Genomic DNA, 26,177 nt, shown 5'->3' with positions numbered 1-26,177 from the left:
CTGCACTTGCAGCAGCAGCCCTAGGATGTCAATTACAACAGGCGGAGATCCTGTCCACTATACTAACGAGGACTGGAACAGCACTGGGCCCGGCCATGCCCCTGGTGTAGTTACGCTGTTCTGATGCCATTACTTTTAATCGCTCAAGGTTGGACAAAAATGCATCACTTGTCAAATTACGCCCCTACGTTCTCCGGCAATCTCCATTTGAAAAGGAACGTTACCTACGGGCCTGAATGTGAAAGCCTGCTTTTTCCTACGCTCTGAAGTAGCTCGTCAAAGTCGCCGGTATCTGTGGTGTAGCGGTTATTAAGTTTGCCTAACACGTGAAAGGTCCCTGGCCTGAAATCAGGCAGAAACACAATTGTTGTTATTTTAAGATGACATTTACACTCAAGCTGTGTCAGTGGGTTGACTAAGTTCTTACACATGCTTGCTCCGTAAAACAACCTGAAATCACAGAATGGCACACATAGAGACTACCTTCCAAACCGTCTTAAGTACAAAAACAAAAGGTTAGGGGACTCTTGGCATCGTACGCAAGACAGAGGTGGTGTAATGCCGAAGCCCGGGATCGAACCAGGGACCTTTAGATCTTCAGTCTAACGCTCTCTCAACTGAGCTATTTTGGCACAACACCCGATGACTTCTTCTGGCCATCATTTGGAAATGCAAGCCTCCTCAACCAAGCCGAAGACGTATTGCGGGAAATTTCAACTGTCCGGGACAAAGGCAAAAAGACTCTCCCCGTCGGGGAATCGAACCCCGGTCTTCCGCGTGACAGGCGGAGATACTGTCCACTATACTAACGAGGACTGGAAAAGCACTACTCGTTTGCAGTCACGCCAGAGTAGTCGCTGGACAAAGGCTGTGTGCCTTTGACTGAGCGGACCATTACTGGCTAAAGTTGCAATGGTCGTCGTTCAATTTCAGTTTTGAGTACCTGTTGAGGAGTTCCTTTCCTGCAATTGCATGCCCTCTTCTTGGTGCACGCGATATGGCAAACAGCATGTGCAAATTGGTCAAAGAAATCGAAAAGGGCAAGCAGCAAGTGCAAATTGGTCAAAGAAATCGAAAAGGGTTATGCGAGACTACAGAAGAAAGTTAAGAACCAATTTCTAAACAGCCTCGGTTTGGACAAAGCCACCACATACTATTAATCGAAATAGAGACTTTCTCCCATGAAAAATAGCTGCACTTGCAGCAGCAGCCCTAGGATGTCAATTACAAAAGGCGGAGATACTGTCCACTATACTAACGAGGACTGGAACAGCACTGCCCCCGGCCATGCCCCTGTTGTAGTTACGCCGTTCTGATGCCATTACTTTTACTCGCTCAAGGTTGGACAAAAATGAATCAATTGTCAAATTACGCTCCTACGTTCTCCGTCAATCTGCATTTGAAAAGGAACGTTACCTACGGGCCTGAATGTGAAAACCTGCTTTTGCCTGTTAGATCTTTTGCAGTCACTCCAGAGTAGTCGCCGAAAAAAGGCTGTGTCTTTGACAGAGCGGACGATTACTGGCTAAAGTTGCAATGGTCGTTATTCCATTTCAGTTTTGAGTATCTGTTGACTACAATTGCGCGCCCTCTTCTTGTTGGACGCGATATGGCAAACAGCATGTGCAAATTGGTCAAAGAAATCAAAAAGGGTTTTGCGAGACTACAGAAGATTGTTAAGAACCAATTTCTAAACAGCCTTTGTTTCTCCCATGAAAAACAGCTGCACTGAAGAAGCAGCCCTACGATGTCAATTACCACAGCTTCAATCCCCTCTCCACGCTACACTGGCTTAGCATTGGACCGATCAGCCTCCACATATGAGCATGGTCCCCATTAAGCTGAGAAAGTACCTATTGTGCACTAGGATTTTGGAAAGCCCCTTAGAGTCGACCTTGCACGATAATGTGTCGCTTTGTGGTTAGATGCTACCCTCTGAAAGTAATGCCCTACGTGGCTAAATTCTGTAGTGTAGTGGATATCACCTTGGCCTAACATGCATAAAGGTCCCTCGTTCGAAATCAGGCAGAAACCCTTTTGCTATCCATTATCATGTGCACAGTCAGTCTGGGTGGATTGCCTTGTAAAAGGGGTTGTCTCAGCTCTAACAATTAGAAAGGCAACACTTTTGGTTTTAGTACTACAAAGTTCGATAAAGATCCTTTCATCCCAAAACCCCTGAGGAGTAAACTTCCACGACCGTGGTATTCTTCTTGCTGGGAAGCTACGCTCTGAAGTAGCTCGTCAAAGTCGCCGATTTCTGTGGTGTAGCGGTTATCAAGTTCGCCTCACACGTGAAAGGTCCCTGGCCTGAAACCAGGCAGAAACACAATTGTTTTTATTTTAAGATGACATTCACACTCAAGCTGTGTCAGTGGGTTGACTAAGTTCTTACACATGCTTGCAATGGTCGTCGTTCAATTTCAGTTTTGAGTTACCTGTTGAGGAGTTCCTTTCCTGCAATTGCATGCCCTCTTCTTGGTGCACGCGATATGGCAAACAGCATGTGCAAATTGGTCAAAGAAATCGAAAAGGGTTATGCGAGACTACAGAAGAAAGTTAAGAACCAATTTCTAAACAGCCTCAGTTTGGACAAAGCCACCACATACTATTAATCGAAATAGAGACTTTCTCCAATGAAAAATAGCTGCAATTGCAGCAGCAGCCCTAGGATGTCAATTACAACAGGCGGAGATCCTGTCCACTATACTAACGAGGACTGGAACAGCACTGGCCCCGGCCATGCCCCTGGTGTAGTTACGCTGTTCTGATGCCATTACTTTTAATCGCTCAAGGTTGGACAAAAATGCATCACTTGTCAAATTACACCCCTACGTTCTCCAGCACTCTGCATTTGAAAAGGAACGTTACCTACGGGCCTGAATGTGAAAGCCTGCTTTTGCCTACGCTCTGAAGTAGCTCGTCAAAGTCGCCGGTATCTGTGGTGTAGCGGTTATCAAGTTTGCCTCGCACGTGAAAGGTCCCTGGCCTGAAATCAGGCAGAAACACAATTGTTGTTATTTTAAGATGACATTTACACTCAAGCTGTGTCAGTGGGTTGACTAAGTTCTTACACATGCTTGCTCCGTAAAACAACCTGAAATCACAGAATGGCACACATAGAGACTACCTTCCAAACCGTCTTAAGTACAAAAACAAAAGGTTAGGGGACTCTTGGCATCGTACGCAAGACAGAGGTGGTGTAATGCCAAAGCCCGGGATCGAACCAGGGACCTTTAGATCTTCAGTCTAACGCTCTCCCAACTGAGCTACTTTGGCACAACACCCGATGACTTCTTCTGGCCATCATTTGGAAATGCAAGCCTCCTCAACCAAGCCGAAGACTTATTGCGGGAAATTTCAACTGTCCGGGACAAAGGCAAAAAGACTCTCCCCGTCGGGGAATCGAACCCCGGTCTTCCGCGTGACAGGCGGAGATACTGTCCACTATACTAACGAGGACTGGAAAAGCACTGCTCGTTTGCAGTCACGCCAGAGTAGTCGCTGGACAAAGGCTGTGTGCCTTTGACTGAGCGGACCATTACTGGCTAAAGTTGCAATGGTCGTCGTTCAATTTCAGTTTTGAGTACCTGTTGAGGAGTTCCTTTCCTGCAATTGCATGCCCTCTTCTTGGTGCACGCGATATGGCAAACAGCATGTGCAAATTGGTCAAAGAAATCGAAAAGGGAAGCAGCAAGTGCAAATTGGTCAAAGAAATCGAAAAGGGTTATGCGAGACTACAGAAGAAAGTTAAGAACCAATTTCTAAACAGCCTCAGTTTGGACAAAGCCACCACATACTATTAATCGAAATAGAGACTTTCTCCCATGAAAAATAGCTGCACTTGCAGCAGCAGCCCTAGGATGTCAATTACAACAGGCGGAGATACTGTCCACTATACTAACGAGGACTGGAACAGCACTGCCCCCGGCCATGCCCCTGGTGTAGTTACGCCGTTCTGATGCCATTACTTTTACTCGCTCAAGGTTGGACAAAAATGAATCAATTGTCAAATTACGCTCCTACGTTCTCCGTCAATCTGCATTTGAAAAGGAACGTTACCTACGGGCCTGAATGTGAAAACCTGCTTTTGCCTGTTAGATCTTTTGCAGTCACTCCAGAGTAGTCGCCGAAAAAAGGCTGTGTCTTTGACAGAGCGGACGATTACTGGTTAAAGTTGCAATGGTCGTTATTCAATTTCAGTTTTGAGTATCTGTTGACTACAATTGCGCGCCCTCTTCTTGTTGGACGCGATATGGCAAACAGCATGTGCAAATTGGTCAAAGAAATCAAAAAGGGTTTTGCGAGACTACAGAAGATTGTTAAGAACCAATTTCTAAACAGCCTTTGTTTCTCCCATGAAAAACAGCTGCACTGAAGAAGCAGCCCTAGGATGTCAATTACCACAGCTTCAATCCCCTCTCCACGCTACACTGGCTTAGCATTGGACCGATCAGCCTCCACATATGAGCATGGTCCCCATTAAGCTGAGAAAGTACCTATTGTGCACTAGGATTTTGGAAAGCCCCTTAGAGTCGACCTTGCACGATAATGTGTCGCTTTGTGGTTAGATGCTACCCTCTGAAAGTAATGCCCTACGTGGCTAAATTCTGTAGTGTAGTGGATATCACCTTGGCCTAACATGCATAAAGGTCCCTCGTTCGAAATCAGGCAGAAACCCTTTTGCTATCCATTATCATGTGCACAGTCAGTCTGGGTGGATTGCCTTGTAAAAGGGGTTGTCTCAGCTCTAACAATTAGAAAGGCAACACTTTTGGTTTTAGTACTACAAAGTTCGATAAAGATCCTTTCATCCCAAAACCCCTGAGGATTAAACTTCCACGACCGTGGTATTCTTCTTGCTGGGAAGCTACGCTCTGAAGTAGCTCGTCAAAGTCGCCGATTTCTGTGGTGTAGCGGTTATCAAGTTCGCCTCAAACGTGAAAGGTCCCTGGCCTGAAACCAGGCAGAAACACAATTGTTGTTATTTAAAGATGACATTAATACTCAAGCTGTGTCAGTGGGTTGACTAATGGTCGTCGTCGTTCAATTTCAGTTTTGAGTTACCTGTTGAGGAGTTCCTTTCCTGCAATTGCATGCCCTCTTCTTGGTGCACGCGATATGGCAAACAGCATGTGCAAATTGGTCAAAGAAATCGAAAAGGGTTATGCGAGACTACAGAAGAAAGTTAAGAACCAATTTCTAAACAGCCTCAGTTTGGACAAAGCCACCACATACTATTAATCGAAATAGAGACTTTCTCCAATGAAAAATAGCTGCACTTGCAGCAGCAGCCCTAGGATGTCAATTACAACAGGCGGAGATCCTGTCCACTATACTAACGAGGACTGGAACAGCACTGGGCCCGGCCATGCCCCTGGTGTAGTTACGCTGTTCTGATGCCATTACTTTTAATCGCTCAAGGTTGGACAAAAATGCATCACTTGTCAAATTACGCCCCTACGTTCTCCGGCAATCTGCATTTGAAAAGGAACGTTACCTACGGGCCTGAATGTGAAAGCCTGCTTTTTCCTACGCTCTGAAGTAGCTCGTCAAAGTCGCCGGTATCTGTGGTGTAGCGGTTATTAAGTTTGCCTAACACGTGAAAGGTCCCTGGCCTGAAATCAGGCAGAAACACAATTGTTGTTATTTTAAGATGACATTTACACTCAAGCTGTGTCAGTGGGTTGACTAAGTTCTTACACATGCTTGCTCCGTAAAACAACCTGAAATCACAGAATGGCACACATAGAGACTACCTTCCAAACCGTCTTAAGTACAAAAACAAAAGGTTAGGGGACTCTTGGCATCGTACGCAAGACAGAGGTGGTGTAATGCCGAAGCCCGGGATCGAACCAGGGACCTTTAGATCTTCAGTCTAACGCTCTCTCAACTGAGCTATTTTGGCACAACACCCGATGACTTCTTCTGGCCATCATTTGGAAATGCAAGCCTCCTCAACCAAGCCGAAGACGTATTGCGGGAAATTTCAACTGTCCGGGACAAAGGCAAAAAGACTCTCCCCGTCGGGGAATCGAACCCCGGTCTTCCGCGTGACAGGCGGAGATACTGTCCACTATACTAACGAGGACTGGAAAAGCACTACTCGTTTGCAGTCACGCCAGAGTAGTCGCTGGACAAAGGCTGTGTGCCTTTGACTGAGCGGACCATTACTGGCTAAAGTTGCAATGGTCGTCGTTCAATTTCAGTTTTGAGTACCTGTTGAGGAGTTCCTTTCCTGCAATTGCATGCCCTCTTCTTGGTGCACGCGATATGGCAAACAGCATGTGCAAATTGGTCAAAGAAATCGAAAAGGGCAAGCAGCAAGTGCAAATTGGTCAAAGAAATCGAAAAGGGTTATGCGAGACTACAGAAGAAAGTTAAGAACCAATTTCTAAACAGCCTCGGTTTGGACAAAGCCACCACATACTATTAATCGAAATAGAGACTTTCTCCCATGAAAAATAGCTGCACTTGCAGCAGCAGCCCTAGGATGTCAATTACAAAAGGCGGAGATACTGTCCACTATACTAACGAGGACTGGAACAGCACTGCCCCCGGCCATGCCCCTGTTGTAGTTACGCCGTTCTGATGCCATTACTTTTACTCGCTCAAGGTTGGACAAAAATGAATCAATTGTCAAATTACGCTCCTACGTTCTCCGTCAATCTGCATTTGAAAAGGAACGTTACCTACGGGCCTGAATGTGAAAACCTGCTTTTGCCTGTTAGATCTTTTGCAGTCACTCCAGAGTAGTCGCCGAAAAAAGGCTGTGTCTTTGACAGAGCGGACGATTACTGGCTAAAGTTGCAATGGTCGTTATTCCATTTCAGTTTTGAGTATCTGTTGACTACAATTGCGCGCCCTCTTCTTGTTGGACGCGATATGGCAAACAGCATGTGCAAATTGGTCAAAGAAATCAAAAAGGGTTTTGCGAGACTACAGAAGATTGTTAAGAACCAATTTCTAAACAGCCTTTGTTTCTCCCATGAAAAACAGCTGCACTGAAGAAGCAGCCCTACGATGTCAATTACCACAGCTTCAATCCCCTCTCCACGCTACACTGGCTTAGCATTGGACCGATCAGCCTCCACATATGAGCATGGTCCCCATTAAGCTGAGAAAGTACCTATTGTGCACTAGGATTTTGGAAAGCCCCTTAGAGTCGACCTTGCACGATAATGTGTCGCTTTGTGGTTAGATGCTACCCTCTGAAAGTAATGCCCTACGTGGCTAAATTCTGTAGTGTAGTGGATATCACCTTGGCCTAACATGCATAAAGGTCCCTCGTTCGAAATCAGGCAGAAACCCTTTTGCTATCCATTATCATGTGCACAGTCAGTCTGGGTGGATTGCCTTGTAAAAGGGGTTGTCTCAGCTCTAACAATTAGAAAGGCAACACTTTTGGTTTTAGTACTACAAAGTTCGATAAAGATCCTTTCATCCCAAAACCCCTGAGGAGTAAACTTCCACGACCGTGGTATTCTTCTTGCTGGGAAGCTACGCTCTGAAGTAGCTCGTCAAAGTCGCCGATTTCTGTGGTGTAGCGGTTATCAAGTTCGCCTCACACGTGAAAGGTCCCTGGCCTGAAACCAGGCAGAAACACAATTGTTGTTATTTAAAGATGACATTAACATTCAAGCTGTGTCAGTGGGTTGACTAATGGTCGTCGTCGTTCAATTTCAGTTTTGAGTTACCTGTTGAGGAGTTCCTTTCCTGCAATTGCATGCCCTCTTCTTGGTGCACGCGATATGGCAAACAGCATGTGCAAATTGGTCAAAGAAATCGAAAAGGGTTATGCGAGACTACAGAAGAAAGTTAAGAACCAATTTCTAAACAGCCTCAGTTTGGACAAAGCCACCACATACTATTAATCGAAATAGAGACTTTCTCCAATGAAAAATAGCTGCAATTGCAGCAGCAGCCCTAGGATGTCAATTACAACAGGCGGAGATCCTGTCCACTATACTAACGAGGACTGGAACAGCACTGGCCCCGGCCATGCCCCTGGTGTAGTTACGCTGTTCTGATGCCATTACTTTTAATCGCTCAAGGTTGGACAAAAATGCATCACTTGTCAAATTACACCCCTACGTTCTCCAGCACTCTGCATTTGAAAAGGAACGTTACCTACGGGCCTGAATGTGAAAGCCTGCTTTTGCCTACGCTCTGAAGTAGCTCGTCAAAGTCGCCGGTATCTGTGGTGTAGCGGTTATCAAGTTTGCCTCGCACGTGAAAGGTCCCTGGCCTGAAATCAGGCAGAAACACAATTGTTGTTATTTTAAGATGACATTTACACTCAAGCTGTGTCAGTGGGTTGACTAAGTTCTTACACATGCTTGCTCCGTAAAACAACCTGAAATCACAGAATGGCACACATAGAGACTACCTTCCAAACCGTCTTAAGTACAAAAACAAAAGGTTAGGGGACTCTTGGCATCGTACGCAAGACAGAGGTGGTGTAATGCCAAAGCCCGGGATCGAACCAGGGACCTTTAGATCTTCAGTCTAACGCTCTCCCAACTGAGCTACTTTGGCACAACACCCGATGACTTCTTCTGGCCATCATTTGGAAATGCAAGCCTCCTCAACCAAGCCGAAGACTTATTGCGGGAAATTTCAACTGTCCGGGACAAAGGCAAAAAGACTCTCCCCGTCGGGGAATCGAACCCCGGTCTTCCGCGTGACAGGCGGAGATACTGTCCACTATACTAACGAGGACTGGAAAAGCACTGCTCGTTTGCAGTCACGCCAGAGTAGTCGCTGGACAAAGGCTGTGTGCCTTTGACTGAGCGGACCATTACTGGCTAAAGTTGCAATGGTCGTCGTTCAATTTCAGTTTTGAGTACCTGTTGAGGAGTTCCTTTCCTGCAATTGCATGCCCTCTTCTTGGTGCACGCGATATGGCAAACAGCATGTGCAAATTGGTCAAAGAAATCGAAAAGGGAAGCAGCAAGTGCAAATTGGTCAAAGAAATCGAAAAGGGTTATGCGAGACTACAGAAGAAAGTTAAGAACCAATTTCTAAACAGCCTCAGTTTGGACAAAGCCACCACATACTATTAATCGAAATAGAGACTTTCTCCCATGAAAAATAGCTGCACTTGCAGCAGCAGCCCTAGGATGTCAATTACAACAGGCGGAGATACTGTCCACTATACTAACGAGGACTGGAACAGCACTGCCCCCGGCCATGCCCCTGGTGTAGTTACGCCGTTCTGATGCCATTACTTTTACTCGCTCAAGGTTGGACAAAAATGAATCAATTGTCAAATTACGCTCCTACGTTCTCCGTCAATCTGCATTTGAAAAGGAACGTTACCTACGAGCCTGAATGTGAAAACCTGCTTTTGCCTGTTAGATCTTTTGCAGTCACTCCAGAGTAGTCGCCGAAAAAAGGCTGTGTCTTTGACAGAGCGGACGATTACTGGTTAAAGTTGCAATGGTCGTTATTCAATTTCAGTTTTGAGTATCTGTTGACTACAATTGCGCGCCCTCTTCTTGTTGGACGCGATATGGCAAACAGCATGTGCAAATTGGTCAAAGAAATCAAAAAGGGTTTTGCAAGACTACAGAAGATTGTTAAGAACCAATTTCTAAACAGCCTTTGTTTCTCCCATGAAAAACAGCTGCACTGAAGAAGCAGCCCTAGGATGTCAATTACCACAGCTTCAATCCCCTCTCCACGCTACACTGGCTTAGCATTGGACCGATCAGCCTCCACATATGAGCATGGTCCCCATTAAGCTGAGAAAGTACCTATTGTGCACTAGGATTTTGGAAAGCCCCTTAGAGTCGACCTTGCACGATAATGTGTCGCTTTGTGGTTAGATGCTACCCTCTGAAAGTAATGCCCTACGTGGCTAAATTCTGTAGTGTAGTGGATATCACCTTGGCCTAACATGCATAAAGGTCCCTCGTTCGAAATCAGGCAGAAACCCTTTTGCTATCCATTATCATGTGCACAGTCAGTCTGGGTGGATTGCCTTGTAAAAGGGGTTGTCTCAGCTCTAACAATTAGAAAGGCAACACTTTTGGTTTTAGTACTACAAAGTTCGATAAAGATCCTTTCATCCCAAAACCCCTGAGGATTAAACTTCCACGACCGTGGTATTCTTCTTGCTGGGAAGCTACGCTCTGAAGTAGCTCGTCAAAGTCGCCGATTTCTGTGGTGTAGCGGTTATCAAGTTCGCCTCAAACGTGAAAGGTCCCTGGCCTGAAACCAGGCAGAAACACAATTGTTGTTATTTAAAGATGACATTAACACTCAAGCTGTGTCAGTGGGTTGACTAATGGTCGTCGTCGTTCAATTTCAGTTTTGAGTTACCTGTTGAGGAGTTCCTTTCCTGCAATTGCATGCCCTCTTCTTGGTGCACGCGATATGGCAAACAGCATGTGCAAATTGGTCAAAGAAATCGAAAAGGGTTATGCGAGACTACAGAAGAAAGTTAAGAACCAATTTCTAAACAGCCTCAGTTTGGACAAAGCCACCACATACTATTAATCGAAATAGAGACTTTCTCCAATGAAAAATAGCTGCACTTGCAGCAGCAGCCCTAGGATGTCAATTACAACAGGCGGAGATCCTGTCCACTATACTAACGAGGACTGGAACAGCACTGGGCCCGGCCATGCCCCTGGTGTAGTTACGCTGTTCTGATGCCATTACTTTTAATCGCTCAAGGTTGGACAAAAATGCATCACTTGTCAAATTACGCCCCTACGTTCTCCGGCAATCTGCATTTGAAAAGGAACGTTACCTACGGGCCTGAATGTGAAAGCCTGCTTTTTCCTACGCTCTGAAGTAGCTCGTCAAAGTCGCCGGTATCTGTGGTGTAGCGGTTATTAAGTTTGCCTAACACGTGAAAGGTCCCTGGCCTGAAATCAGGCAGAAACACAATTGTTGTTATTTTAAGATGACATTTACACTCAAGCTGTGTCAGTGGGTTGACTAAGTTCTTACACATGCTTGCTCCGTAAAACAACCTGAAATCACAGAATGGCACACATAGAGACTACCTTCCAAACCGTCTTAAGTACAAAAACAAAAGGTTAGGGGACTCTTGGCATCGTACGCAAGACAGAGATGGTGTAATGCCGAAGCCCGGGATCGAACCAGGGACCTTTAGATCTTCAGTCTAACGCTCTCTCAACTGAGCTATTTTGGCACAACACCCGATGACTTCTTCTGGCCATCATTTGGAAATGCAAGCCTCCTCAACCAAGCCGAAGACGTATTGCGGGAAATTTCAACTGTCCGGGACAAAGGCAAAAAGACTCTCCCCGTCGGGGAATCGAACCCCGGTCTTCCGCGTGACAGGCGGAGATACTGTCCACTATACTAACGAGGACTGGAAAAGCACTACTCGTTTGCAGTCACGCCAGAGTAGTCGCTGGACAAAGGCTGTGTGCCTTTGACTGAGCGGACCATTACTGGCTAAAGTTGCAATGGTCGTCGTTCAATTTCAGTTTTGAGTACCTGTTGAGGAGTTCCTTTCCTGCAATTGCATGCCCTCTTCTTGGTGCACGCGATATGGCAAACAGCATGTGCAAATTGGTCAAAGAAATCGAAAAGGGCAAGCAGCAAGTGCAAATTGGTCAAAGAAATCGAAAAGGGTTATGCGAGACTACAGAAGAAAGTTAAGAACCAATTTCTAAACAGCCTCGGTTTGGACAAAGCCACCACATACTATTAATCGAAATAGAGACTTTCTCCCATGAAAAATAGCTGCACTTGCAGCAGCAGCCCTAGGATGTCAATTACAAAAGGCGGAGATACTGTCCACTATACTAACGAGGACTGGAACAGCACTGCCCCCGGCCATGCCCCTGTTGTAGTTACGCCGTTCTGATGCCATTACTTTTACTCGCTCAAGGTTGGACAAAAATGAATCAATTGTCAAATTACGCTCCTACGTTCTCCGTCAATCTGCATTTGAAAAGGAACGTTACCTACGGGCCTGAATGTGAAAACCTGCTTTTGCCTGTTAGATCTTTTGCAGTCACTCCAGAGTAGTCGCCGAAAAAAGGCTGTGTCTTTGACAGAGCGGACGATTACTGGCTAAAGTTGCAATGGTCGTTATTCCATTTCAGTTTTGAGTATCTGTTGACTACAATTGCGCGCCCTCTTCTTGTTGGACGCGATATGGCAAACAGCATGTGCAAATTGGTCAAAGAAATCAAAAAGGGTTTTGCGAGACTACAGAAGATTGTTAAGAACCAATTTCTAAACAGCCTTTGTTTCTCCCATGAAAAACAGCTGCACTGAAGAAGCAGCCCTACGATGTCAATTACCACAGCTTCAATCCCCTCTCCACGCTACACTGGCTTAGCATTGGACCGATCAGCCTCCACATATGAGCATGGTCCCCATTAAGCTGAGAAAGTACCTATTGTGCACTAGGATTTTGGAAAGCCCCTTAGAGTCGACCTTGCACGATAATGTGTCGCTTTGTGGTTAGATGCTACCCTCTGAAAGTAATGCCCTACGTGGCTAAATTCTGTAGTGTAGTGGATATCACCTTGGCCTAACATGCATAAAGGTCCCTCGTTCGAAATCAGGCAGAAACCCTTTTGCTATCCATTATCATGTGCACAGTCAGTCTGGGTGGATTGCCTTGTAAAAGGGGTTGTCTCAGCTCTAACAATTAGAAAGGCAACACTTTTGGTTTTAGTACTACAAAGTTCGATAAAGATCCTTTCATCCCAAAACCCCTGAGGAGTAAACTTCCACGACCGTGGTATTCTTCTTGCTGGGAAGCTACGCTCTGAAGTAGCTCGTCAAAGTCGCCGATTTCTGTGGTGTAGCGGTTATCAAGTTCGCCTCACACGTGAAAGGTCCCTGGCCTGAAACCAGGCAGAAACACAATTGTTGTTATTTAAAGATGACATTAACATTCAAGCTGTGTCAGTGGGTTGACTAATGGTCGTCGTCGTTCAATTTCAGTTTTGAGTTACCTGTTGAGGAGTTCCTTTCCTGCAATTGCATGCCCTCTTCTTGGTGCACGCGATATGGCAAACAGCATGTGCAAATTGGTCAAAGAAATCGAAAAGGGTTATGCAAGACTACAGAAGAAAGTTAAGAACCAATTTCTAAACAGCCTCAGTTTGGACAAAGCCACCACATACTATTAATCGAAATAGAGACTTTCTCCAATGAAAAATAGCTGCACTTGCAGCAGCAGCCCTAGGATGTCAATTACAACAGGCGGAGATACTGTCCACTATACTAACGAGGACTGGAACAGCACTGGGCCCGGCCATGCCCCTGGTGTAGTTACGCTGTTCTGATGCCATTACTTTTAATCGCTCGAGGTTGGACAAAAATGCATCACTTGTCAAATTACGCCCCTACGTTCTCCGGCAATCTGCATTTGAAAAGGAACGTTACCTACGGGCCTGAATGTGAAAGCCTGCTTTTGCCTACGCTCTGAAGTAGCTCGTCAAAGTCGCCGGTATCTGTGGTGTAGCGGTTATTAAGTTTGCCTAACATGTGAAAGGTCCCTGGCCTGAAATCAGGCAGAAACACAATTGTTGTTATTTTAAGATGACATTTACACTCAAGCTGTGTCAGTGGGTTGACTAAGTTCTTACACATGCTTGCTCCGTAAAACAACCTGAAATCACAGAATGGCACACATAGAGACTACCTTCCAAACCGTCTTAAGTACAAAAACAAAAGGTTAGGGGACTCTTGGCATCGTACGCAAGACAGAGGTGGTGTAATGCCGAAGCCCGGGATCGAACCAGGGACCTTTAGATCTTCAGTCTAACGCTCTCCCAACTGAGCTATTTTGGCACAACACCCGATGACTTCTTCTGGCCATCATTTGGAAATGCAAGCCTCCTCAACCAAGCCGAAGACGTATTGCGGGAAATTTCAACTGTCCGGGACAAAGGCAAAAAGACTCTCCCCGTCGGGGAATCGAACCCCGGTCTTCCGCGTGACAGGCGGAGACACTGTCCACTATACTAACGAGGACTGGAAAAGCACTGCTCGTTTGCAGTCACGCCAGAGTAGTCGCTGGACAAAGGCTGTGTGCCTTTGACTGAGCGGACCATTACTGGCTAAAGTTGCAATGGTCGTCGTTCAATTTCAGTTTTGAGTACCTGTTGAGGAGTTCCTTTCCTGCAATTGCATGCCCTCTTCTTGGTGCACGCGATATGGCAAACAGCATGTGCAAATTGGTCAAAGAAATCGAAAAGGGCAAGCAGCAAGTGCAAATTGGTCAAAGAAATCGAAAAGGGTTATGCGAGACTACAGAAGAAAGTTAAGAACCAATTTCTAAACAGCCTCGGTTTGGACAAAGCCACCACATACTATTAATCGAAATAGAGACTTTCTCCCATGAAAAATAGCTGCACTTGCAGCAGCAGCCCTAGGATGTCAATTACAAAAGGCGGAGATACTGTCCACTATACTAACGAGGACTGGAACAGCACTGCCCCCGGCCATGCCCCTGGTGTAGTTACGCCGTTCTGATGCCATTACTTTTAATCGCTCAAGGTTGGACAAAAATGAATCAATTGTCAAATTACGCTCCTACGTTCTCCGTCAATCTGCATTTGAAAAGGAACGTTACCTACGGGCCTGAATGTGAAAACCTGCTTTTGCCTGTTAGATCTTTTGCAGTCACTCCAGAGTAGTCGCCGAAAAAAGGCTGTGTCTTTGACAGAGCGGACGATTACTGGCTAAAGTTGCAATGGTCGTTATTCAATTTCAGTTTTGAGTATCTGTTGACTACAATTGCGCGCCCTCTTCTTGTTGGACGCGATATGGCAAACAGCATGTGCAAATTGGTCAAAGAAATCAAAAAGGGTTTTGCGAGACTACAGAAGATTGTTAAGAACCAATTTCTAAACAGCCTTTGTTTCTCCCATGAAAAACAGCTGCACTGAAGAAGCAGCCCTAGGATGTCAATTACCACAGCTTCAATCCCCTCTCCACGCTACACTGGCTTAGCATTGGACCGATCAGCCTCCACATATGAGCATGGTCCCCATTAAGCTGAGAAAGTACCTATTGTGCACTAGGATTTTGGAAAGCCCCTTAGAGTCGACCTTGCACGATAATGTGTCGCTTTGTGGTTAGATGCTACCCTCTGAAAGTAATGCCCTACGTGGCTAAATTCTGTAGTGTAGTGGATATCACCTTGGCCTAACATGCATAAAGGTCCCTCGTTCGAAATCAGGCAGAAACCCTTTTGCTATCCATTATCATGTGCACAGTCAGTCTGGGTGGATTGCCTTGTAAAAGGGGTTGTCTCAGCTCTAACAATTAGAAAGGCAACACTTTTGGTTTTAGTACTACAAAGTTCGATAAAGATCCTTTCATCCCAAAACCCCTGAGGATTAAACTTCCACGACCGTGGTATTCTTCTTGCTGGGAAGCTACGCTCTGAAGTAGCTCGTCAAAGTCGCCGATTTCTGTGGTGTAGCGGTTATCAAGTTCGCCTCAAACGTGAAAGGTCCCTGGCCTGAAACCAGGCAGAAACACAATTGTTGTTATTTAAAGATGACATTAACACTCAAGCTGTGTCAGTGGGTTGACTAATGGTCGTCGTCGTTCAATTTCAGTTTTGAGTTACCTGTTGAGGAGTTCCTTTCCTGCAATTGCATGCCCTCTTCTTGTTGCACGCGATATGGCAAACAGCATGTGCAAATTGGTCAAAGAAATCGAAAAGGGTTATGCGAGACTACAGAAGAAAGTTAAGAACCAATTTCTAAACAGCCTCATTTTGGACAAAGCCACCACATACTATTAATCGAAATAGAGACTTTCTCCAATGAAAAATAGCTGCACTTGCAGCAGCAGCCCTAGGATGTCAATTACAACAGGCGGAGATCCTGTCCACTATACTAACGAGGACTGGAACAGCACTGGGCCCGGCCATGCCCCTGGTGTAGTTACGCTGTTCTGATGCCATTACTTTTAATCGCTCAAGGTTGGACAAAAATGCATCACTTGTCAAATTACGCCCCTACGTTCTCCGGCAATCTGCATTTGAAAAGGAACGTTACCTACGGGCCTGAATGTGAAAGCCTGCTTTTGCCTACGCTCTGAAGTAGCTCGTCAAAGTCGCCGGTATCTGTGGTGTAGCGGTTATTAAGTTTGCCTAACACGTGAAAGGTCCCTGGCCTGAAATCAGGCAGAAACACAATTGTTGTTATTTTAAGATGACATTTACACTCAAGCTGTGTCAGTGGGTTGACTAAGTTCTTACACATGCTTGCTCCGTAAAACAACCTGAAATCACAGAATGGCACACATAGAGACTACCTTCCAAACCGTCTTAAGTACAAAAACAAAAGGTTAGGGGACTCTTGGCATCGTACGCAAGACAGAGGTGGTGTAATGCCGAAGCCCGGGATCGAACCAGGGACCTTTAGATCTTCAGTCTAACGCTCTCTCAACTGAGCTATTTTGGCACAACACCCGATGACTTCTTCTGGCCATCATTTGGAAATGCAAGCCTCCTCAACCAAGCCGAAGACGTATTGCGGGAAATTTCAACTGTCCGGGACAAAGGCAAAAAGACTCTCCCCGTCGGGGAATCGAACCCCGGTCTTCCGCGTGACAGGCGGAGATACTGTCCACTATACTAACGAGGACTGGAAAAGCACTACTCGTTTGCAGTCACGCCAGAGTAGTCGCTGGACAAAGGCTGTGTGCCTTTGACTGAGCGGACCATTACTGGCTAAAGTTGCAATGGTCGTCGTTCAATTTCAGTTTTGAGTACCTGTTGAGGAGTTCCTTTCCTGCAATTGCATGCCCTCTTCTTGGTGCACGCGATATGGCAAACAGCATGTGCAAATTGGTCAAAGAAATCGAAAAGGGCAAGCAGCAAGTGCAAATTGGTCAAAGAAATCGAAAAGGGTTATGCGAGACTACAGAAGAAAGTTAAGAACCAATTTCTAAACAGCCTCGGTTTGGACAAAGCCACCACATACTATTAATCGAAATAGAGACTTTCTCCCATGAAAAATAGCTGCACTTGCAGCAGCAGCCCTAGGATGTCAATTACAAAAGGCGGAGATACTGTCCACTATACTAACGAGGACTGGAACAGCACTGCCCCCGGCCATGCCCCTGGTGTAGTTACGCCGTTCTGATGCCATTACTTTTACTCGCTCAAGGTTGGACAAAAATGAATCAATTGTCAAATTACGCTCCTACGTTCTCCGTCAATCTGCATTTGAAAAGGAACGTTACCTACGGGCCTGAATGTGAAAACCTGCTTTTGCCTGTTAGATCTTTTGCAGTCACTCCAGAGTAGTCGCCGAAAAAAGGCTGTGTCTTTGACAGAGCGGACGATTACTGGCTAAAGTTGCAATGGTCGTTATTCAATTTCAGTTTTGAGTATCTGTTGACTACAATTACTACGTAGTCTGTTGACTACGAAGTTCGCCTCACACGTGAAAGGTCCCTGGCCTGAAACCAGGCAGAAACACAATTGTTGTTATTTTAAGATGACATTCACACTCAAGCTGTGTCAGTGGGTTGACTAAGTTCTTACACATGCTTGCAATGGTCGTCGTTCAATTTCAGTTTTGAGTTACCTGTTGAGGAGTTCCTTTCCTGCAATTGCATGCCCTCTTCTTGGTGCACGCGATATGGTAAACAGCATGTGCAAATTGGTCAAAGAAATCGAAAAGGGTTATGCGAGACTACAGAAGAAAGTTAAGAACCAATTTCTAAACAGCCTCAGTTTGGACAAAGCCACCACATACTATTAATCGAAATAGAGACTTTCTCCAATGAAAAATAGCTGCACTTGCAGCAGCAGCCCTAGGATGTCAATTACAACAGGCGGAGATCCTGTCCACTATACTAACGAGGACTGGAACAGCACTGGGCCCGGCCATGCCCCTGGTGTAGTTACGCTGTTCTGATGCCATTACTTTTAATCGCTCAAGGTTGGACAAAAATGCATCACTTGTCAAATTACGCCCCTACGTTCTCCGGCAATCTGCATTTGAAAAGGAACGTTACCTACGGGCCTGAATGTGAAAGCCTGCTTTTGCCTACGCTCTGAAGTAGCTCGTCAAAGTCGCCGGTATCTGTGGTGTAGCGGTTATTAAGTTTGCCTAACACGTGAAAGGTCCCTGGCCTGAAATCAGGCAGAAACACAATTGTTGTTATTTTAAGATGACATTTACACTCAAGCTGTGTCAGTGGGTTGACTAAGTTCTTACACATGCTTGCTCCGTAAAACAACCTGAAATCACCGAATGGCACACATAGAGACTACCTTCCAAACCGTCTTAAGTACAAAAACAAAAGGTTAGGGGACTCTTGGCATCGTACGCAAGACAGAGGTGGTGTAATGCCGAAGCCCGGGATCGAACCAGGGACCTTTAGATCTTCAGTCTAACGCTCTCCCAACTGAGCTATTTTGGCACAACACCCGATGACTTCTTCTGGCCATCATTTGGAAATGCAAGCCTCCTCAACCAAGCCGAAGACGTATTGCGGGAAATTTCAACTGTCCGGGACAAAGGCAAAAAGACTCTCCCCGTCGGGGAATCGAACCCCGGTCTTCCGCGTGACAGGCGAAGATACTGTCCACTATACTAACGAGGACTGGAAAAGCACTGCTCCTTTGCAGTCACGCCAGAGTAGTCGCTGGACAAAGGCTGTGTGCCTTTGACTGAGCGGACCATTACTGGCTAAAGTTGCAATGGTCGTCGTTCAATTTCAGTTTTGAGTACCTGTTGAGGAGTTCCTTTCCTGCAATTGCATGCCCTCTTCTTGGTGCACGCGATATGGCAAACAGCATGTGCAAATTGGGCAAAGAAATCGAAAAGGGCAAGAAGCAAGTGCAAATTGGTCAAAGAAATCGAAAAGGGTTATGCGAGACTACAGAAGAAAGTTAAGAACCAATTTCTAAACAGCCTCGGTTTGGACAAAGCCACCACATACTATTAATCGAAATAGAGACTTTCTCCCATGAAAAATAGCTGCACTTGCAGCAGCAGCCCTAGGATGTCAATTACAAAAGGCGGAGATACTGTCCACTATACTAACGAGGACTGGAACAGCACTGCCCCCGGCCATGCCCCTGTTGTAGTTACGCCGTTCTGATGCCATTACTTTTACTCGCTCAAGGTTGGACAAAAATGAATCAATTGTCAAATTACGCTCTTACGTTCTCCGTCAATCTGCATTTGAAAAGGAACGTTACCTACGGGCCTGAATGTGAAAACCTGCTTTTGCCTGTTAGATCTTTTGCAGTCACTCCAGAGTAGTCGCCGAAAAAAGGCTGTGTCTTTGACAGAGCGGACGATTACTGGCTAAAGTTGCAATGGTCGTTATTCCATTTCAGTTTTGAGTATCTGTTGACTACAATTGCGCGCCCTCTTCTTGTTGGACGCGATATGGCAAACAGCATGTGCAAATTGGTCAAAGAAATCAAAAAGGGTTTTGCGAGACTACAGAAGATTGTTAAGAACCAATTTCTAAACAGCCTTTGTTTCTCCCATGAAAAACAGCTGCACTGAAGAAGCAGCCCTAGGATGTCAATTACCACAGCTTCAATCCCCTCTCCACGCTACACTGGCTTAGCATTGGACCGATCAGCCTCCACATATGAGCATGGTCCCCATTAAGCTGAGAAAGTACCTATTGTGCACTAGGATTTTGGAAAGCCCCTTAGAGTCGACCTTGCACGATAATGTGTCGCTTTGTGGTTAGATGCTACCCTCTGAAAGTAATGCCCTACGTGGCTAAATTCTGTAGTGTAGTGGATATCACCTTGGCCTAACATGCATAAAGGTCCCTCGTTCGAAATCAGGCAGAAACCCTTTTGCTATCCATTATCATGTGCACAGTCAGTCTGGGTGGATTGCCTTGTAAAAGGGGTTGTCTCAGCTCTAACAATTAGAAAGGCAACACTTTTGGTTTTAGTACTACAAAGTTCGATAAAGATCCTTTCATCCCAAAACCCCTGAGGAGTAAACTTCCACGACCGTGGTATTCTTCTTGCTGGGAAGCTACGCTCTGAAGTAGCTCGTCAAAGTCGCCGATTTCTGTGGTGTAGCGGTTATCAAGTTCGCCTCACACGTGAAAGGTCCCTGGCCTGAAACCAGGCAGAAACACAATTGTTGTTATTTAAAGATGACATTAACATTCAAGCTGTGTCAGTGGGTTGACTAATGGTCGTCGTCGTTCAATTTCAGTTTTGAGTTACCTGTTGAGGAGTTCCTTTCCTGCAATTGCATGCCCTCTTCTTGGTGCACGCGATATGGCAAACAGCATGTGCAAATTGGTCAAAGAAATTGAAAAGGGTTATGCGAGACTACAGAAGAAAGTTAAGAACCAATTTCTAAACAGCCTCAGTTTGGACAAAGCCACCACATACTATTAATCGAAATAGAGACTTTCTCCAATGAAAAATAGCTGCACTTGCAGCAGCAGCCCTAGGATGTCAATTACAACAGGCGGAGATCCTGTCCACTATACTAACGAGGACTGGAACAGCACTGGGCCCGGCCATGCCCCTGGTGTAGTTACGCTGTTCTGATGCCATTACTTTTAATCGCTCAAGGTTGGACAAAAATGCATCACTTGTCAAATTACGCCCCTACGTTCTCCGGCAATCTGCATTTGAAAAGGAACGTTACCTACGGGCCTGAATGTGAAAGCCTGCTTTTGCCTACGCTCTGAAGTAGCTCGTCAAAGTCGCCGGTATCTGTGGTGTAGCGGTTATTAAGTTTGCCTAACACGTGAAAGGTCCCTGGCCTGAAATCAGGCAGAAACACAATTGTTGTTATTTTAAGATGACATTTACACTCAAGCTGTGTCAGTGGGTTGACTAAGTTCTTACACATGCTTGCTCTGTAAAACAACCTGAAATCACAGAATGGCACACATAGAGACTACCTTCCAAACCGTCTTAAGTACAAAAACGAAAGGTTAGGGGACTCTTGGCATCGTATGCAAGACAGAGGTGGTGTAATGCCGAAACCCGGGATCGATCCAGGGGACCTTTAGATCTTCAGTCTAACGCTCTCCCAACTGAGCTATTTCGGCACAACAACCGGTGACTTCTTCTGGCCATCATTTGCAAATGCAAGCCTCCTCAACCAAGCCGAAGACGGGAAAAAATGGACAAAAATGAATCAATTGTCAAATTACGCTCCTACGTTCTCCGTCAATCTGCATTTGAAAAGGAACGTTACCTACGGGCCTGAATGTGAAAACCTGCTTTTGCCTGTTAGATCTTTTGCAGTCACTCCAGAGTAGTCGCCGAAAAAAGGCTGTGTCTTTGACAGAGCGGACGATTACTGGCTAAAGTTGCAATGGTCGTTATTCAATTTCAGTTTTGAGTATCTGTTGACTACAATTGCGCGCCCTCTTCTTGTTGGACGCGATATGGCAAACAGCATGTGCAAATTGGTCAAAGAAATCAAAAAGGGTTTTGCGAGACTACAGAAGATTGTTAAGAACCAATTTCTAAACAGCCTTTGTTTCTCCCATGAAAAACAGCTGCACTGAAGAAGCAGCCCTAGGATGTCAATTACCACAGCTTCAATCCCCTCTCCACGCTACACTGGCTTAGCATTGGACCGATCAGCCTCCACATATGAGCATGGTCCCCATTAAGCTGAGAAAGTACCTATTGTGCACTAGGATTTTGGAAAGCCCCTTAGAGTCGACCTTGCACGATAATGTGTCGCTTTGTGGTTAGATGCTACCCTCTGAAAGTAATGCCCTACGTGGCTAAATTCTGTAGTGTAGTGGATATCACCTTGGCCTAACATGCATAAAGGTCCCTCGTTCGAAATCAGGCAGAAACCCTTTTGCTATCCATTATCATGTGCACAGTCAGTCTGGGTGGATTGCCTTGTAAAAGGGGTTGTCTCAGCTCTAACAATTAGAAAGGCAACACTTTTGGTTTTAGTACTACAAAGTTCGATAAAGATCCTTTCATCCCAAAACCCCTGAGGATTAAACTTCCACGACCGTGGTATTCTTCTTGCTGGGAAGCTACGCTCTGAAGTAGCTCGTCAAAGTCGCCGATTTCTGTGGTGTAGCGGTTATCAAGTTCGCCTCAAACGTGAAAGGTCCCTGGCCTGAAACCAGGCAGAAACACAATTGTTGTTATTTAAAGATGACATTAACACTCAAGCTGGTTCAGTGGGTTGACTAATGGTCGTCGTCGTTCAATTTCAGTTTTGAGTTACCTGTTGAGGAGTTCCTTTCCTGCAATTGCATGCCCTCTTCTTAATGCACGCGATATGGTAAACAGCGTGTGCAAATTGGTCAAAGAAATCGAAAAGGGTTATGCGAGACTACAGAAGAAAGTTAAGAACCAATTTCTAAACAGCCTCAGTTTGGACAAAGCCACCACATACTATTAATCGAAATAGAGACTTTCTCCAATGAAAAATAGCTGCACTTGCAGCAGCAGCCCTAGGATGTCAATTACAACAGGCGGAGATCCTGTCCACTATACTAACGAGGACTGGAACAGCACTGGCCCCGGCCATGCCCCTGGTGTAGTTACGCTGTTCTGATGCCATTACTTTTAATCGCTCAAGGTTGGACAAAAATGCATCACTTGTCAAATTACGCCCCTACGTTCTCCGGCAATCTGCATTTGAAAAGGAACGTTACCTACGGGCCTGAATGTGAAAGCCTGCTTTTGCCTACGCTCTGAAGTAGCTCGTCAAAGTCGCCGGTATCTGTGGTGTAGCGGTTATTAAGTTTGCCTAACACGTGAAAGGTCCCTGGCCTGAAATCAGGCAGAAACACAATTGTTGTTATTTTAAGATGACATTTACACTCAAGCTGTGTCAGTGGGTTGACTAAGTTCTTACACATGCTTGCTCCGTAAAACAACCTGAAATCACAGAATGGCACACATAGAGACTACCTTCCAAACCGTCTTAAGTACAAAAACAAAAGGTTAGGGGACTCTTGGCATCGTACGCAAGACAGAGGTGGTGTAATGCCGAAACCCGGGATCGAACCAGGGACCTTTAGATCTTCAGTCTAACGCTCTCCCAACTGAGCTATTTTGGCACAACACCCGATGACTTCTTCTGGCCATCATTTGGAAATGCAAGCCTCCTCAACCAAGCCGAAGACGTATTGCGGGAAATTTCAACTGTCCGGGACAAAGGCAAAAAGACTCTCCCCGTCGGGGAATCGAACCCCGGTCTTCCGCGTGACAGGCGGAGATACTGTCCACTATACTAACGAGGACTGGAAAAGCACTGCTCGTTTGCAGTCACGCCAGAGTAGTCGCTGGACAAAGGCTGTGTGCCTTTGACTGAGCGGACCATTACTGGCTAAAGTTGCAATGGTCGTCGTTCAATTTCAGTTTTGAGTACCTGTTGAGGAGTTCCTTTCCTGCAATTGCATGCCCTCTTCTTGGTGCACGCGATATGGCAAACAGCATGTGCAAATTGGGCAAAGAAATCGAAAAGGGCAAGCAGCAAGTGCAAATTGGTCAAAGAAATCGAAAAGGGTTATGCGAGACTACAGAAGAAAGTTAAGAACCAATTTCTAAACAGCCTCGGTTTGGACAAAGCCACCACATACTATTAATCGAAATAGAGACTTTCTCCCATGAAAAATAGCTGCACTTGCAGCAGCAGCCCTAGGATGTCAATTACAAAAGGCGGAGATACTGTCCACTATACTAACGAGGACTGGAACAGCACTGCCCCCGGCCATGCCGCTGTTGTAGTTACGCCGTTCTGATGCCATTTCTTTTACTCGCTCAAGGTTGGACAAAAATGAATCAATTGTCAAATTACGCTCCTACGTTCTCCGTCAATCTGCATTTGAAAAGGAACGTTACCTACGGGCCTGAATGTGAAAACCTGCTTTTGCCTGTTAGATCTTTTGCAGTCACTCCAGAGTAGTCGCCGAAAAAAGGCTGTGTCTTTGACAGAGCGGACAATTACTGGCTAAAGTTGCAATGGTCGTTATTCAATTTCAGTTTTGAGTATCTGTTGACTACAATTGCGCGCCCTCTTCTTGTTGGACGCGATATGGCAAACAGCATGTGCAAATTGGTCAAAGAAATCAAAAAGGGTTTTGCGAGACTACAGAAGATTGTTAAGAACCAATTTCTAAACAGCCTTTGTTTCTCCCATGAAAAACAGCTGCACTGAAGAAGCAGCCCTAGGATGTCAATTACCACAGCTTCAATCCCCTCTCCACGCTACACTGGCTTAGCATTGGACCGATCAGCCTCCACATATGAGCATGGTCCCCATTAAGCTGAGAAAGTACCTATTGTGCACTAGGATTTTGGAAAGCCCCTTAGAGTCGACCTTGCACGATAATGTGTCGCTTTGTGGTTAGATGCTACCCTCTGAAAGTAATGCCCTACGTGGCTAAATTCTGTAGTGTAGTGGATATCACCTTGGCCTAACATGCATAAAGGTCCCTCGTTCGAAATCAGGCAGAAACCCTTTTGCTATCCATTATCATGTGCACAGTCAGTCTGGGTGGATTGCCTTGTAAAAGGGGTTGTCTCAGCTCTAACAATTAGAAAGGCAACACTTTTGGTTTTAGTACTACAAAGTTCGATAAAGATCCTTTCATCCCAAAACCCCTGAGGAGTAAACTTCCACGACCGTGGTATTCTTCTTGCTGGGAAGCTACGCTCTGAAGTAGCTCGTCAAAGTCGCCGATTTCTGTGGTGTAGCGGTTATCAAGTTCGCCTCACACGTGAAAGGTCCCTGGCCTGAAACCAGGCAGAAACACAATTGTTGTTATTTAAAGATGACATTAACATTCAAGCTGTGTCAGTGGGTTGACTAATGGTCGTCGTCGTTCAATTTCAGTTTTGAGTTACCTGTTGAGGAGTTCCTTTCCTGCAATTGCATGCCCTCTTCTTGGTGCACGCGATATGGCAAACAGCATGTGCAAATTGGTCAAAGAAATCGAAAAGGGTTATGCGAGACTACAGAAGAAAGTTAAGAACCAATTTCTAAACAGCCTCAGTTTGGACAAAGCCACCACATACTATTAATCGAAATAGAGACTTTCTCCAATGAAAAATAGCTGCACTTGCAGCAGCAGCCCTAGGATGTCAATTACAACAGGCGGAGATCCTGTCCACTATACTAACGAGGACTGGAACAGCACTGGGCCCGACCATGCCCCTGGTGTAGTTACGCTGTTCTGATGCCATTACTTTTAATCGCTCAAGGTTGGACAAAAATGCATCACTTGTCAAATTACGCCCCTACGTTCTCCGGCAATCTGCATTTGAAAAGGAACGTTACCTACGGGCCTGAATGTGAAAGCCTGCTTTTGCCTACGCTCTGAAGTAGCTCGTCAAAGTCGCCGGTATCTGTGGTGTAGCGGTTATTAAGTTTGCCTAACACGTGAAAGGTCCCTGGCCTGAAATCAGGCAGAAACACAATTGTTGTTATTTTAAGATGACATTTACACTCAAGCTGTGTCAGTGGGTTGACTAAGTTCTTACACATGCTTGCTCCGTAAAACAACCTGAAATCACAGAATGGCACACATAGAGACTACCTTCCAAACCGTCTTAAGTACAAAAACAAAAGGTTAGGGGACTCTTGGCATCGTACGCAAGACAGAGGTAATGTAATGCCGAAGCCCGGGATCGAACCAGGGACCTTTAGATCTTCAGTCTAACGCTCTCCCAACTGAGCTATTTTGGCACAACACCCGATGACTTCTTCTGGCCATCATTTGCAAATGCAAGCCTCCTCAACCAAGCCAAAGACGTATTGCGGGAAATTTCAACTGTCCGGGACAAAGGCAAAAAGACTCTCCCCGTCGGGGAATCGAACCCCGGTCTTCCACGTGACAGGCGGAGATACTGTCCACTATACTAACGAGGACTGGAAAAGCACTGCTCGTTTGCAGTCTCGCGAGAGTAGTCGCTGGACAAAGGCTGTGTGCCTTTGACTGAGCGGACCATTACTGGCTAAAGTTGCAATGGTCGTCGTTCAATTTCAGTTTTGAGTACCTGTTGAGGAGTTCCTTTCCTGCAATTGCATGCCCTCTTCTTGGTGCACGCGATATGGCAAACAGCATGTGCAAATTGGTCAAAGAAATCGAAAAGGGCAAGCAGCAAGTGCAAATTGGTCAAAGAAATCGAAAAGGGTTATGCGAGACTACAGAAGAAAGTTAAGAACCAATTTCTAAACAGCCTCGGTTTGGACAAAGCCACCACATAC

General features: G+C 45.6%; 15 non-coding genes across 15 annotated transcripts; all 15 read right to left on the bottom strand.

Moving 5' to 3' along the window:
• Window positions 1–743: 743 nt before the first annotated feature.
• trnad-guc (transfer RNA aspartic acid (anticodon GUC)) lies at window positions 744–815 on the bottom strand. The gene has a single exon. It is a non-coding gene; the product is annotated as a tRNA-Asp (tRNA).
• Window positions 816–3,206: 2,391 nt separating this feature from the next.
• Window positions 3,207–3,279, bottom strand: trnaf-gaa (transfer RNA phenylalanine (anticodon GAA)). Its single transcript has one exon. It is a non-coding gene; the product is annotated as a tRNA-Phe (tRNA).
• A 111-nt stretch (window positions 3,280–3,390) lies between these two features.
• On the bottom strand, window positions 3,391–3,462 carry trnad-guc (transfer RNA aspartic acid (anticodon GUC)). Its single transcript has one exon. It is a non-coding gene; the product is annotated as a tRNA-Asp (tRNA).
• A 2,557-nt stretch (window positions 3,463–6,019) lies between these two features.
• trnad-guc (transfer RNA aspartic acid (anticodon GUC)) lies at window positions 6,020–6,091 on the bottom strand. Its single transcript has one exon. It is a non-coding gene; the product is annotated as a tRNA-Asp (tRNA).
• A 2,374-nt stretch (window positions 6,092–8,465) lies between these two features.
• trnaf-gaa (transfer RNA phenylalanine (anticodon GAA)) lies at window positions 8,466–8,538 on the bottom strand. Its single transcript has one exon. It is a non-coding gene; the product is annotated as a tRNA-Phe (tRNA).
• A 111-nt stretch (window positions 8,539–8,649) lies between these two features.
• On the bottom strand, window positions 8,650–8,721 carry trnad-guc (transfer RNA aspartic acid (anticodon GUC)). The gene has a single exon. It is a non-coding gene; the product is annotated as a tRNA-Asp (tRNA).
• Window positions 8,722–11,278: 2,557 nt separating this feature from the next.
• On the bottom strand, window positions 11,279–11,350 carry trnad-guc (transfer RNA aspartic acid (anticodon GUC)). The gene has a single exon. It is a non-coding gene; the product is annotated as a tRNA-Asp (tRNA).
• Window positions 11,351–13,724: 2,374 nt separating this feature from the next.
• On the bottom strand, window positions 13,725–13,797 carry trnaf-gaa (transfer RNA phenylalanine (anticodon GAA)). The gene has a single exon. It is a non-coding gene; the product is annotated as a tRNA-Phe (tRNA).
• A 111-nt stretch (window positions 13,798–13,908) lies between these two features.
• Window positions 13,909–13,980, bottom strand: trnad-guc (transfer RNA aspartic acid (anticodon GUC)). Its single transcript has one exon. It is a non-coding gene; the product is annotated as a tRNA-Asp (tRNA).
• Window positions 13,981–16,538: 2,558 nt separating this feature from the next.
• Window positions 16,539–16,610, bottom strand: trnad-guc (transfer RNA aspartic acid (anticodon GUC)). The gene has a single exon. It is a non-coding gene; the product is annotated as a tRNA-Asp (tRNA).
• Window positions 16,611–18,326: 1,716 nt separating this feature from the next.
• trnaf-gaa (transfer RNA phenylalanine (anticodon GAA)) lies at window positions 18,327–18,399 on the bottom strand. The gene has a single exon. It is a non-coding gene; the product is annotated as a tRNA-Phe (tRNA).
• A 111-nt stretch (window positions 18,400–18,510) lies between these two features.
• Window positions 18,511–18,582, bottom strand: trnad-guc (transfer RNA aspartic acid (anticodon GUC)). The gene has a single exon. It is a non-coding gene; the product is annotated as a tRNA-Asp (tRNA).
• Window positions 18,583–22,952: 4,370 nt separating this feature from the next.
• trnaf-gaa (transfer RNA phenylalanine (anticodon GAA)) lies at window positions 22,953–23,025 on the bottom strand. Its single transcript has one exon. It is a non-coding gene; the product is annotated as a tRNA-Phe (tRNA).
• Window positions 23,026–23,136: 111 nt separating this feature from the next.
• Window positions 23,137–23,208, bottom strand: trnad-guc (transfer RNA aspartic acid (anticodon GUC)). The gene has a single exon. It is a non-coding gene; the product is annotated as a tRNA-Asp (tRNA).
• A 2,374-nt stretch (window positions 23,209–25,582) lies between these two features.
• trnaf-gaa (transfer RNA phenylalanine (anticodon GAA)) lies at window positions 25,583–25,655 on the bottom strand. Its single transcript has one exon. It is a non-coding gene; the product is annotated as a tRNA-Phe (tRNA).
• Window positions 25,656–26,177: the final 522 nt, after the last annotated feature.

The sequence above is a fragment of the Channa argus genome, unplaced genomic scaffold (assembly GCF_033026475.1).
Source record: "Channa argus isolate prfri unplaced genomic scaffold, Channa argus male v1.0 Contig158, whole genome shotgun sequence".
In the NCBI taxonomy this organism is placed as follows: domain Eukaryota; kingdom Metazoa; phylum Chordata; class Actinopteri; order Anabantiformes; family Channidae; genus Channa; species Channa argus.
The sequence above is the reverse complement of the archived record's forward strand: the minus strand, read 5'-3'. Positions and strand labels throughout refer to the sequence as shown.